The sequence below is a fragment of the Ranitomeya variabilis genome, chromosome 4 (genome assembly GCF_051348905.1).
Source record: "Ranitomeya variabilis isolate aRanVar5 chromosome 4, aRanVar5.hap1, whole genome shotgun sequence".
In the NCBI taxonomy this organism is placed as follows: domain Eukaryota; kingdom Metazoa; phylum Chordata; class Amphibia; order Anura; family Dendrobatidae; genus Ranitomeya; species Ranitomeya variabilis.
Window position 1 is genome coordinate 683785767 of NC_135235.1, and position 10884 is coordinate 683796650.

Below are 10884 nucleotides of genomic sequence, written 5' to 3' on the forward strand. Positions count from 1 at the left end.
ATGGTCCAGAAGAGAGGATGTGGGTTTCTGCATCAGAAGTGAATTCCCCTAGGCTGGTTCGTTCGTTCCATGCCTCATCCTGAAAAACCAGGTCCTGAGTGTCCGGAGGCCACTCATAGAAGGGGAGGATACTGTCACGGGTGCATCAGTCAGTCATTCTGGATCCGGCTACAGAAGGTCTTTGCGCTGAGCTCTGCAGGCAATTTCTGGATCTTGTACCTCTGTTGCGAAGTGATATCCTTCTCCCTCTAGGACCTAGCAGTGATCTTCACTACTGCTGATTAACACACCTTTGCTGGATGTTTAAATTCCTTTAGTCGCTTCAGCAAGGAGCCAGTGATAGTTCTACTATTTCCCTTTGTCTGGTTGGAAGTACTTGTAATCAACTAGTTCCTTCTTGGTGTTCTCTTGGAAGGATAGCTGGCGTGATCTCTTTGGCGTCTTCTCAAGCTAGAAGAGGGTCCATCGCTAGGGGCAGCCAGGGATTAGGCTCCTGCACGACGATAGTTGAAGAACCAGGAGTGGCTACTTGGTTTTTGCTAGAGCTTCTCGTAATGGAGTTAGGCTTGTACAGCAGATAGCCGTCGGTTAACAGTCCTGGGCAGTCCCTGGTACTGTAGAAGCTCACCCAATAGGTCAGGATGGCAGTCAAGGACATGGATTCAGAGTCAAGGGCAGTACAGGATTTGGATACTGGTAGACCAGCTATAGGAGAATATACAGATGGTATGGATTCTGGCTCACCCAGATGACAGACACTGATCCTTGTTCAAACAGTGCAGATTTTGAGACAAGCCAGGAAGGACACTGGTACTAATTCAATAAACACAGGTTTCAGGAACATATTTAGACAACATGGGAATCAGGAACAGGTTATGGACCAGGGACCTGGCTACATACTACTTACATACACAGACTAAGTAGAGAAAATACAGGAGTTGTACAGGCACCTCCCTACTAACGCTGCCGTCACAATAGCAGTATTTGGTCAGTATTTTACATCAGTATTTGTAAGCCAAAACCAGGAGTGGAACAAAGAGGAAAAGTCTAATAGAAACATATGCACCACTTCTGCATTTATCAGCCACTCCTGGTTTTGGCTTACAAATACTGATGTAAAATACTGACCAAATACTGATAGTGTGACGGCAGCCTAAGGAGGGTGCTTTACATACAAGTGCTTCTCACAATATCAGAAAATCATCAAAAAGTTAATGTATTTCAGTTCTTCAATACAAAAAGTGAAACTCACATATTATATAGAGTCATTACAAACAGAGTGATCTATTTCAAGTGTTTGTTTCTGATAATGATGATGATTATGGCTTACAGCCAATGAAAACCCAAAAGTCATTATCTCAGTAAGTTAGAATACCTTATAACACCAGCTTGAAAAATTATTTTAAAATCGAAAATGTTGGCCTACCGAAATGTATGCTCAGTAAATGTGCTCAATACTTAGTTGGGGCTCCTTTTGCATCAATTACTTCATCAATGTGGTGTGACATGGAGGCGATCAGCCTGTGGCACTGCTGAGGTGTTATGGAAGCCCAGGTTGCTTTGATAGCAGTCTTCAGCTTGTCTACATTGTTGGGTCTGGTGTCTCATCTTCCTCTTGACAATACCCCATGAATTCTCTATGAGGTTAAGGTCAGGTGAGTTTGCTGGCTAATCAAGAACAGTGATACTGTTATTTTTAAACCAGGTATTGGTACTTTTGGCAGTGTGGACAGGTGCCAAGTCCTGCTGGAAAATGAAATTTTCATCTCCAAAAAGCATGTCGGCAGAGGGAAGCATGAAGTGCTCTAAAATTTCCTGGTAGACAGCTGCACTGACTTTGGTCTTGATAACACACAGTGGACCTGCACCAGCAGATGACATGGCTCCCCAAACCATCACTGATTGTGGAAACTTCACATGAGACCTCAAGCAGTTTGGATTGTCTGTCTCTCCACTCTTCCTGCAGACTCTGAGATATTCATTGCTAAATGAAAAGCAAAATTCACTTTCATCTGATACGTCTGTGTGTGGTGGCTCTTGCAGCAATGACTCCAGCAGCAGTCCACTCCTTGTGAATCTTCCCCAAATTTTTGAATTGCCTTTTCTTAATCCTTTCAAGGCTGCGGTTATCGCGGTTGCTTGTGCACCTTTTTCTACCACACTTTTACCTTCCACTCAACTTTCCATTAATCTGCTTGGATACAGCACTCTGTGAACAGCCAGTTTCTTTAGCAATGTCCTTTTGTGGCTTCCCCTCCTTGTGGAGTGTCAGTGACTGCTTTATGGACATTTATCAAGTCAGCAGTGTTTCCCATGATTGTGGAGCTACTGAAACAGACTAAGGGACTTTTTGTAAAGCTTAGGAAGCCTTTGCAGGTGTTTTTCGTTAATTATTATAATTGACTGAAGTAATGGCTTTTGGGGTTTCATTGGCTGTAAGCCATAATCATCAACATTAACAGAAATAAACACTTGAAATAAATCACTCTGCTTGTAAGGACTCTAAAATATATCAGTTTCACTTTTTGTATTGAAGAACTGAAATAAATTAACTTTTTGATGATATTCCAATTTTGTGAGAAGCACCTGTACCTGATGCCTACCAGCTTTTGGCTGGAGCAACTCCCAAAGTGCGAGCACTGCCCCTTTAATAATCAGAGCGAGTGTACGCAGACCTAGAGAAGCAGGAAGGCACAACAGGGAACAGATAGATCGCCGACTGGCCGGGACATTGAGCATGTTGGCATCCGTGCCACAGGAGTGAGAATGACCACACTGGGACGTCAGAATTGCCTTTACAAATGTAACAGCATCGTTACCCTCTGATTTCTCTTACAGGCCCATTATAATATTTTTCTTCAAGTGATTTTCTAACCTGTCAGCACAGTCTACTTACGCTGTCATTTGGCCTCAAAACAATCCCGAGACATTTCAGGACTAAACATCATAGTGACAGTTCCCTTTTTCGGGTGCGGGGTATAGATATGCTCAATGTTAATATCCGTGACGGGAATTTGTTTAAACGTTTGGGCCAACTGGAAACACGTTGGATTTGGTCCCTCAATACTGTATACCCTGCAGGTCTGAATGAGAACATTAGTTATGCTCCCTTCCTGTAGTCGCTGCACTGGTGTGCTTAGTGTGCCTTCTTGCAATTTGTGCACATTTTGTTTTAATTCTTTTATTGTTGTTCTGTTTTTAATTCACCTTTTTATTACTTAGGATTCCCATATCGCTATACTGAATTGGTTATTGTGCTTTTGGAACTCATCTGGACTATGTGACATGGAAATTGAAGCTGATGGACTGCTATTTTTGTCATTTTTCCCTACCCTGATAAAGCCATCGTTTGGGTTCTTCCCTTCCCCATTGGGGTGTAGGGGACATATGCGGACATGCTGTTAGTACTGTTATTACTATTTATGATGCTATCATCAATGCTCATGTGCCTTGTGGGACTGTACCATGTTATATTGTTTTGTTTATGGTCATTGTATTTTATATTATTATTTGATATATTATATTATGTAAAGTGGTCACAGTCTCCTCTTGGCCAATGTGTCTATCTCTTTGTACAATTCATTTTTATAACTGCATTTGTCCGTATGTATTATTTGATATGCTGTTATATCTGCATATCTCCTTGTTGTCCTTCTACGCTAATAGTTGCTTCTAAACGCTTCTGTTTGCCCTTTCCATTGCCCCTATTGTAGATGGCGTCTACGCACTGATCACTTTAGGCGCATGCGCCGCTCTGTTACTGCTCCGTCCTTCTCTGACAGCCGCGCACGTACTTCCGGATCACATGGGGCCCCATGCGTTTCCGGTCGTCGTTGTTCGGCGTGCTGGACTGGGCGGAAGCAGTGTGTTGCGGTGGCATGCAGTCTCCATTATGGGTTTCCTATATATACTCCTCTATGCCCATTCTATGTACGCGCCCCCTGAGGAAGGTATCCTAACTGAAACGCGCGTCGGGGTGGATCGGGGTCCCCATACTGCGGAGGTTTACCACGGGATCGCTATTACCAGGTGATGTGTAGTAGTTCATTTATGTGCCTTTACCTGTATAATCACTGGTTTATTTACATTTCTTCCAAGTACTCTGGATGAAGTTCTGCTATCCTGTGGGGCTGTGCCTCTACGAATTGCACTATATACCATCTTTTTATAGTATACTTTAAATTCTCTGCAGCTGGGGATCGCCGTACCTTGGGCTGGTTTATTGTTCACATGTTGCTGCTGGCATTTTTGTCATCTTTTAGCCCTTTCTAACACTAACTCTCTGGTTGTTATATGTATAATTTTATCCAATAAAGTGTTGTTCTATGTTTGGACTCTATGACTGCGTGGTGCTCTTTTGTCTTTGTCATTTGGCTTTGTAGTTTACAGACCTGGACAGGTAATGGTCAGTGCCTCCTAATTTATGTTGGTAGGTGGATTTCCCAGATTGTAAGTTCTATAGAAAAGAGCTTTCAATACCCAGTCATTTGGATAGTGTGACATGACTGAACTACTTCTTTACTTCTCTATACTTAGTGGTTACTACTCACCTGGGTAGTCATATGTAGGAATCTCCTCTTTACACCGCTCATCACCCCTCACATATATCTCTGTAGTATTAATATAGGTCAGATCTTCACCCTGAAACATATATTGTATCAATCACAGAGAGACGAAGAAGTCACATCTATGATCAGCTCTAATCCTGCCATCTCCATTGTTATGATTACACAAGTATAAAACATAAAACTGGTGGATAAAACAAGACGGAGCACAAGATCTTCACCGGCGTCTACACATCATAGGGGAGATCTCCTGACAACTTCTCTCCATCTACCTGATGATCCTGAGGAACATTGGGATCTTCTTGTTTACAGTCCTGTGGAAGAAGAGGACGGGGACATTTCTCTGGTGTTGTCCTCTTACTGGATAGATCTGGAGGAAACACATACAGGGACTGAATTCATTCTTTACATACAGATAATTATAGGCCGTGTGTATTTAGTCCTGTGTATTACCTGGTGATGTGAGGGGCTGGGGAACCTCCATCATGACGTCCTTGTACAGATCTTTGTGTCCTTCTAAATACTCCCACTCCTCCATGGAGAAATAGACAGCGACATCCTGACACCTTATAGGAACCTGACACATACAATGATACCGTCATCCCCCCGATCCCATCATAGCGTTACTATATAATGTCCCAGCAGTGTCACCTCTCCAGTCAGCAGCTCAATCATCTTGTAGGTGAGTTCTAGGATCTTCTGGTCATTGATGTCCTTATGTATCAGGGGGTGAGGTGGAGGCCCCGTGATTGGGCTCAGGGGTCTTCCCCATCCCTCAGATACAGGGGCCTGATCGCGCTCACTAGAGGTCTTCTTCACTACGGTGTAATCCTGGTTATGGAGAGACACATTAATAAATCTCACTACAGACATTTCCAGAGTCCTCACCTCTCCAGTTCTGTCCATCTGTTATTCCCATAGATAAGAATGATGTAATGTGACGTCATCAGAATCTCTCACCTCTCCAGTAAGATGGAAGAGGATCTCTAGGGTGAGGTGTAATATCCTCTCCGCCATCTTGTCTCTGTCCATATCCATCTTTGACGGATAAGCCAAAAAAATTCTCTTCTATGGAAGGATCTTCACTGAGAAGATCAGAGGCCTGAATAAGAAGATGAGCCGATGTAATATCATAAAAGTCCTGTGTAATAATACAATTACTGGAGATAATAAGGGAAACATATGAGATTATTTTACACTATTTAGTTTTCTTCTTTGACATCTACTAATAAAACCTATATATTTAGGCCACAGACAACAAGCAGTTTCTTCTTCAGAGTCGGCAGCTGAATACGTTTCTCTCAGACTCATCTTCCATAACGCAGAGAATAATGGAGCCTCCAGCACCGACCTCCACCCGCAGAGCCGCACTCCACATAGAGAATAATGGAGCCTCCAGCACCGACCTCCACCCGCAGAGCCGCACTCCACATAGAAAATAATGGAGCCTCCAGCACCGACCTCCACCCGCAGAGCCGCACTTCACATAGAGAATAATGGGGCCTCCAGCACCGACCTCCACCCGCAGAGCCGCACTTCACATAGAGAATAATGGGGCCTCCAGCAACGAACTCCAACCGAAGAGCCGCACTCCACATCGAGAATAATGGAGCCTCCAGTACAGACCTCAACCTGCAGAGCCGCACTCCACATAGAGAATAATGGAGCCTCCAGCACCAACCGCCACCTGCAGAGCCAAACTCCACATAGAGAATAATAGAGCCTCCAGCACCGACCTCCACCCGCAGAGCCGCACCCCACATAGAGAATAATGGAGCCTCCAGCACCGATCTCCACCCGCAGAGCCGCACTCCACATAAAGAATAATGGAGCCTCCAGCACCGACCTCCACCCGCAGAGCCGCACCCCACATAGAGAATAATGGAGCCTCCAGCACCGATCTCCACCCGCAGAGCCGCACCCCACATAGAGAATAATGGAGCCTCCAGCACCGACCTCCACCCGCACTCCATAGGGAAAAATGGAGCCTCCAGCACCGACCTCCACCCGCAGAGCCGCACTCCACAGAGAATAATGGAGCCTCCAGCACCGACCTCCACCCACAGAGCCGCATACCACATAGAGAATAATGGAGCCTCCAGCACCGACCTCCACCCGCAGAGCGGCACTCCACATAGAGAATAATGGAGCCTCCAGCACATACCTCCGTGTGAGGGCCGTGTGAGGAGAGGACCGAGGAGCTGCAGCATGGAGCCAGTGAGGAGAGGACCGAAGGGCTGCAGCATGGAGCCAGTGAGGAGAGGACCAAGGGGCTGCAGCATGGAGCCAGTGAGAAGAGGACCGAGGAGCTGCAGCATGGAGCCGTGTGAGAAGAGGACCGAGGGGCTGCAGCATGGAGCCGTGTGAGGAGAGGACCGAGGAGCTGCAGCATGGAGCCGTGTGAGAAGAGGACCGAGGGGCTGCAGCATGGAGCCGTGTGAGGAGAGGACCGAGGGGCTGCAGCATGGAGCCGTGTGAGGAGAGGACCGAGGGGCTGCAGCATGGAGCCGTGTGATCAGAAGACCGAGGGGCTGCAGCATGGAGCCATGTGAGGAGAGGACCGAGGGGCTGCGGCATGGAGCCGTGTGAGGAGAGGACCGAGGGGCTGCAGCATGGAGCCGTGTGAGGAGAGGACCGAGGGGCTGCAGCATGGAGCCGTGTGAGGAGAGGACCGAGGGGCTGCAGCATGGAGCCGTGTGAGGAGAGGACCGAGGGGCTGCAGCATGGAGCCGTGTGAGGAGAGGACCGAGGAGCTGCAGCATGGAGCCGTGTGAGAAGAGGACCGAGGGGCTGCAGCATGGAGCCGTGTGAGGAGAGGACCGAGGGGCTGCAGCATGGAGCCGTGTGAGGAGAGGACCGAGGGGCTGCAGCATGGAGCCGTGTGATCAGAAGACCGAGGGGCTGCAGCATGGAGCCATGTGAGGAGAGGACCGAGGGGCTGCGGCATGGAGCCGTGTGAGGAGAGGACCGAGGGGCTGCAGCATGGAGCCGTGTGAGGAGAGGACCGAGGGGCTGCAGCATGGAGCCGTGTGAGGAGAGGACCGAGGGGCTGCAGCATGGAGCCGTGTGAGGAGAGGACCGAGGGGCTGCAGCATGGAGCCGTGTGAGGAGAGGACCGAGGAGCTGCAGCATGGAGCCAGTGAGGAGGGGACCGAGGAGCTGCAGCATGGAGCCGTGTGAGGAGAGGACCGAGGGGCTGCAGCATGGAGCCGTGTGAGGAGAGGACCGAGGAGCTGCAGCATGGAGCCAGTGAGGAGGGGACCGAGGAGCTGCAGCATGGAGCGTGTGAGGAGAGGACCCAGGAGCTGCAGCATGGAGCCAGTGAGAAGAGGACCGAAGGGCTGCAGCAAGGAGCCAGTGAGGAGAGGACCGAGAGTGCTGTGTGGATAGTGTGAGGGGGCATAGGGTATGTAGAGGGGCATACAGGGGGCTGGTGTGAGAGGGCATGGGGTATGTAGAGGGGCATCCAGGGGGCCTTGTGGCTGTTGTGGGGGGCATGGGGTATGTAGAGGGACATTCAGGGGTCTGGTGTGATGGGTCATGTAGAGGGGCATCCAGGGGGCTGGTGTGAGGGGGCATGGGGTATGTAGAGGGGCATTCAGGGGGCTGTGTTGCATAGTGTGAGGGGGATGGGGGGTGTAGGTGATGGGGCATCCAGGGAGCCTTGTGGCTGTTGAGGGGGCCTGGGGTTTGTAGGTGAGGGGGCATCCAGGGGCTGTGATTCATAGTGTCAGGGGGCTGGTGTGAGTGGGGGCATCCAGGGGGCCTTGTGGCTGTTGTGAGGGGGCATGGGGTATGTAGAGGGGCATCCGGGGGGGGCTGTGTAGCATAGTGTGAGGGGCTGGTGTGAGGGGGTATGTAGAGGGGCATTCAGGGGGCTGGTGTGAGGAAAGGGGTATGTAGGGGGGGCATGGGGCATCCAGGGGGCTGTTGAATGGGGTATGTAGGTGAGGGGGCATGGGGCATCCAGAGTGTTGTGTGGATGGTGTGAGGGGGCATGGGGTATGTAGGTGAGGGGGCTTGTGACTGTTGTGAGGGGGCATGGGGTATGTAGAGGGGCATCCAGGGGGCTGGTGTGAGGGGGCATGAGGTATCTAGAAGGGCATCCAGGGGGCTGGCGTATGGGGTATGTAGAAGGGCATCCAGGGGGCTGGCGTGAGGGGGTATGTAGAGGGGCTTCCAAGGGGCTGGTGTGAGGGGCATGGGGTATATAGAGGGGGCTGGTGTGAGGGGGTATGTAGATGGGCATCCAGGGGGCTGTGTTGCATCCAGGGGGCTGGTGTGAGGGGGCATGCATCACTGCTCCACCACCACAACCCCCCTCAGTAAGTTTTTTTTTTAAGGTTCAGATGCACCCTGTTTTCGCACCAATTTTTGGGGGGGGAAATGTGCGTTAGGGTATGTGCACACGTTGCAGATCTGCCTGTGGAATTTTCTGTGCAGATTCTGCATCTCTTGGCAGAAAAATCCGTGCAGATTTGATGCGGATTTTCATGCGGCTTTGTGTGTGTTTTTGTAAGCTAAATAAAGATCTATTATTTAACCCCCCAAAAAAATTGTGATGTAATTACTTGTTCAACCTTTTCCTTTATATACTCCATTGGAGAATAATGTTTACACACACATAGATAATAGATGAATCTATAGATAGATATATAGATAATACCAAGCCCGATGTTTAGTAATGAATAGAGTTGAGCGACTTTTACTTTTTTCGGATCGAGTCGGGTTTGACTTTGTCAAAAGTCGGGTCGAGTGAAATCGGCCGATTATTGCGAAAAGTCGGGGGCCGACTGAAACACGAAACCCAATGCAAGTCAATGGGGAATCAAAGTAGGCAGTGAGTGGAGGACAGGAAAACACCAACAGTACCCATTTTAATGCCAAAAACATCAATTCTTATTACTGAAGCTTGTCAATCTTCATATACTTTATAATAATAGGCATTGAAAACTGGGGGTCATTTGGCTAAAGTTGGGGGGTAGGCCTGGCTCAAGATTTTCGTGGGCCCAGGAAACGCGGAATACGTCACGGCGGTGGAGCAGGGAGAGGTAAGTATTTCAACTTTGCAAGTGCTGTGATCCTGAGCAAGCAGTGGGGACCCACTCATTGGCACTGGCACAGGGCCCCTCATAGTACGGCGGTGTGTTTGACGGCAGGTGGCGCCTCCCACCGGCAGAGACACTTTTGCGTACTATGAAGGGCCCTGTGCCAGTGACGTTGCCGAGTATGCCTCCCCCCCACCTGATGAAGGAACCTGCACTTTCATCTGCACCTTCCTCTTTGTCCCTGTGTAAGGTGGTATAGTATGCGGGAAGGGGAACCTGACTTTCAGCAGGGTCAGATTTTGGCTGTGTAGAGTGCAAGGGGAATGTAGTGGTCTGGGTCAATGTACCAGCAGACTCATCTAGCAGTGGCTGGGCAATGGGCAGGATGAGGAGGAAACAGATATAGGCCCAAATAATTATGTAGGCTAAATGCAGTTAAAAATTGGTAACAGGACTAAACAGGCGGCATTGCTTTGTTCAGTGGACGACAACTGTAATGAGTGACTGACACAGTAGGCCCAAATAATTAAGTATCGCATTCCTGTAGATCGGGTGAAAGGGTTAACTGAGAATTGGTGAAATATTACAATCCAGCCATGGCCGATGCTGCAATATCATCAGCCATGGTTGGAGACCCCGATCTGCCCCCTCCACTGACTGACAGCGGCAATCTGCCGCCATCAGTCTTCTCTCCGCCCGCGCCCCTCCGCTTTCCGATCCCACCCCTCCATACTTACCAAGTCAGGGTGTCCGTCTTCTCCATGGGCGCCGCCATTTTCCAAAATGGCGGGCACATGCACAGTGCGCCCGCCGAATCGGCCCGCAGATTAATTCCAGGTACATGATCCCCGTGATACAACCTATCACAGTGATCAAAATAAAAAAAATAGTAAATACCCCCTCCCCTTTATCACCCCCATAGGTAGGCAAAATAATAATTTTTTTTTTTTTCCACTAGGGGTAGGGTTGCAATTAGGGTTATAATTAGGGTTGGGGTTAAAATTAGGCTCTGTGCACACGGTGTGGATTGGCCGCTGTGGATTAGTAGCAGTTTTCCATCACGTTTACAGTACCATATAAATCTATGGAAAACCAACTCCGCTGTGTCCATGGTGCGGAAAATACCGCGCGGAAACACCACGTTGTATTTTCCGCAGCATGTCAATTCTTTGTGCGGATTCCGCAGCGTTTTACACCTGTTCCTCAATAGGAATCCGCAGGTGAAATCCGCACAGAAAACATTGTAAATCCGCAAGTAAAATGCAGTGCGT

The 10884-nt window shown here is 48.9% G+C and overlaps 1 protein-coding gene across 1 annotated transcript in view; it reads right to left on the minus strand.

The window, feature by feature from the left end:
* LOC143767062 (uncharacterized) overlaps positions 1 to 4585 on the minus strand; it is a 219543-nt gene extending 214958 nt beyond the window's left edge. The window contains exon 1 of the mRNA XM_077255084.1: positions 4551 to 4585. The gene's annotated coding sequence lies outside the window, so the exon portion shown is untranslated. The remainder of the gene's footprint in view (positions 1 to 4550) is intronic.
* Between the last annotated feature and the right edge of the window lie 6299 nt (positions 4586 to 10884).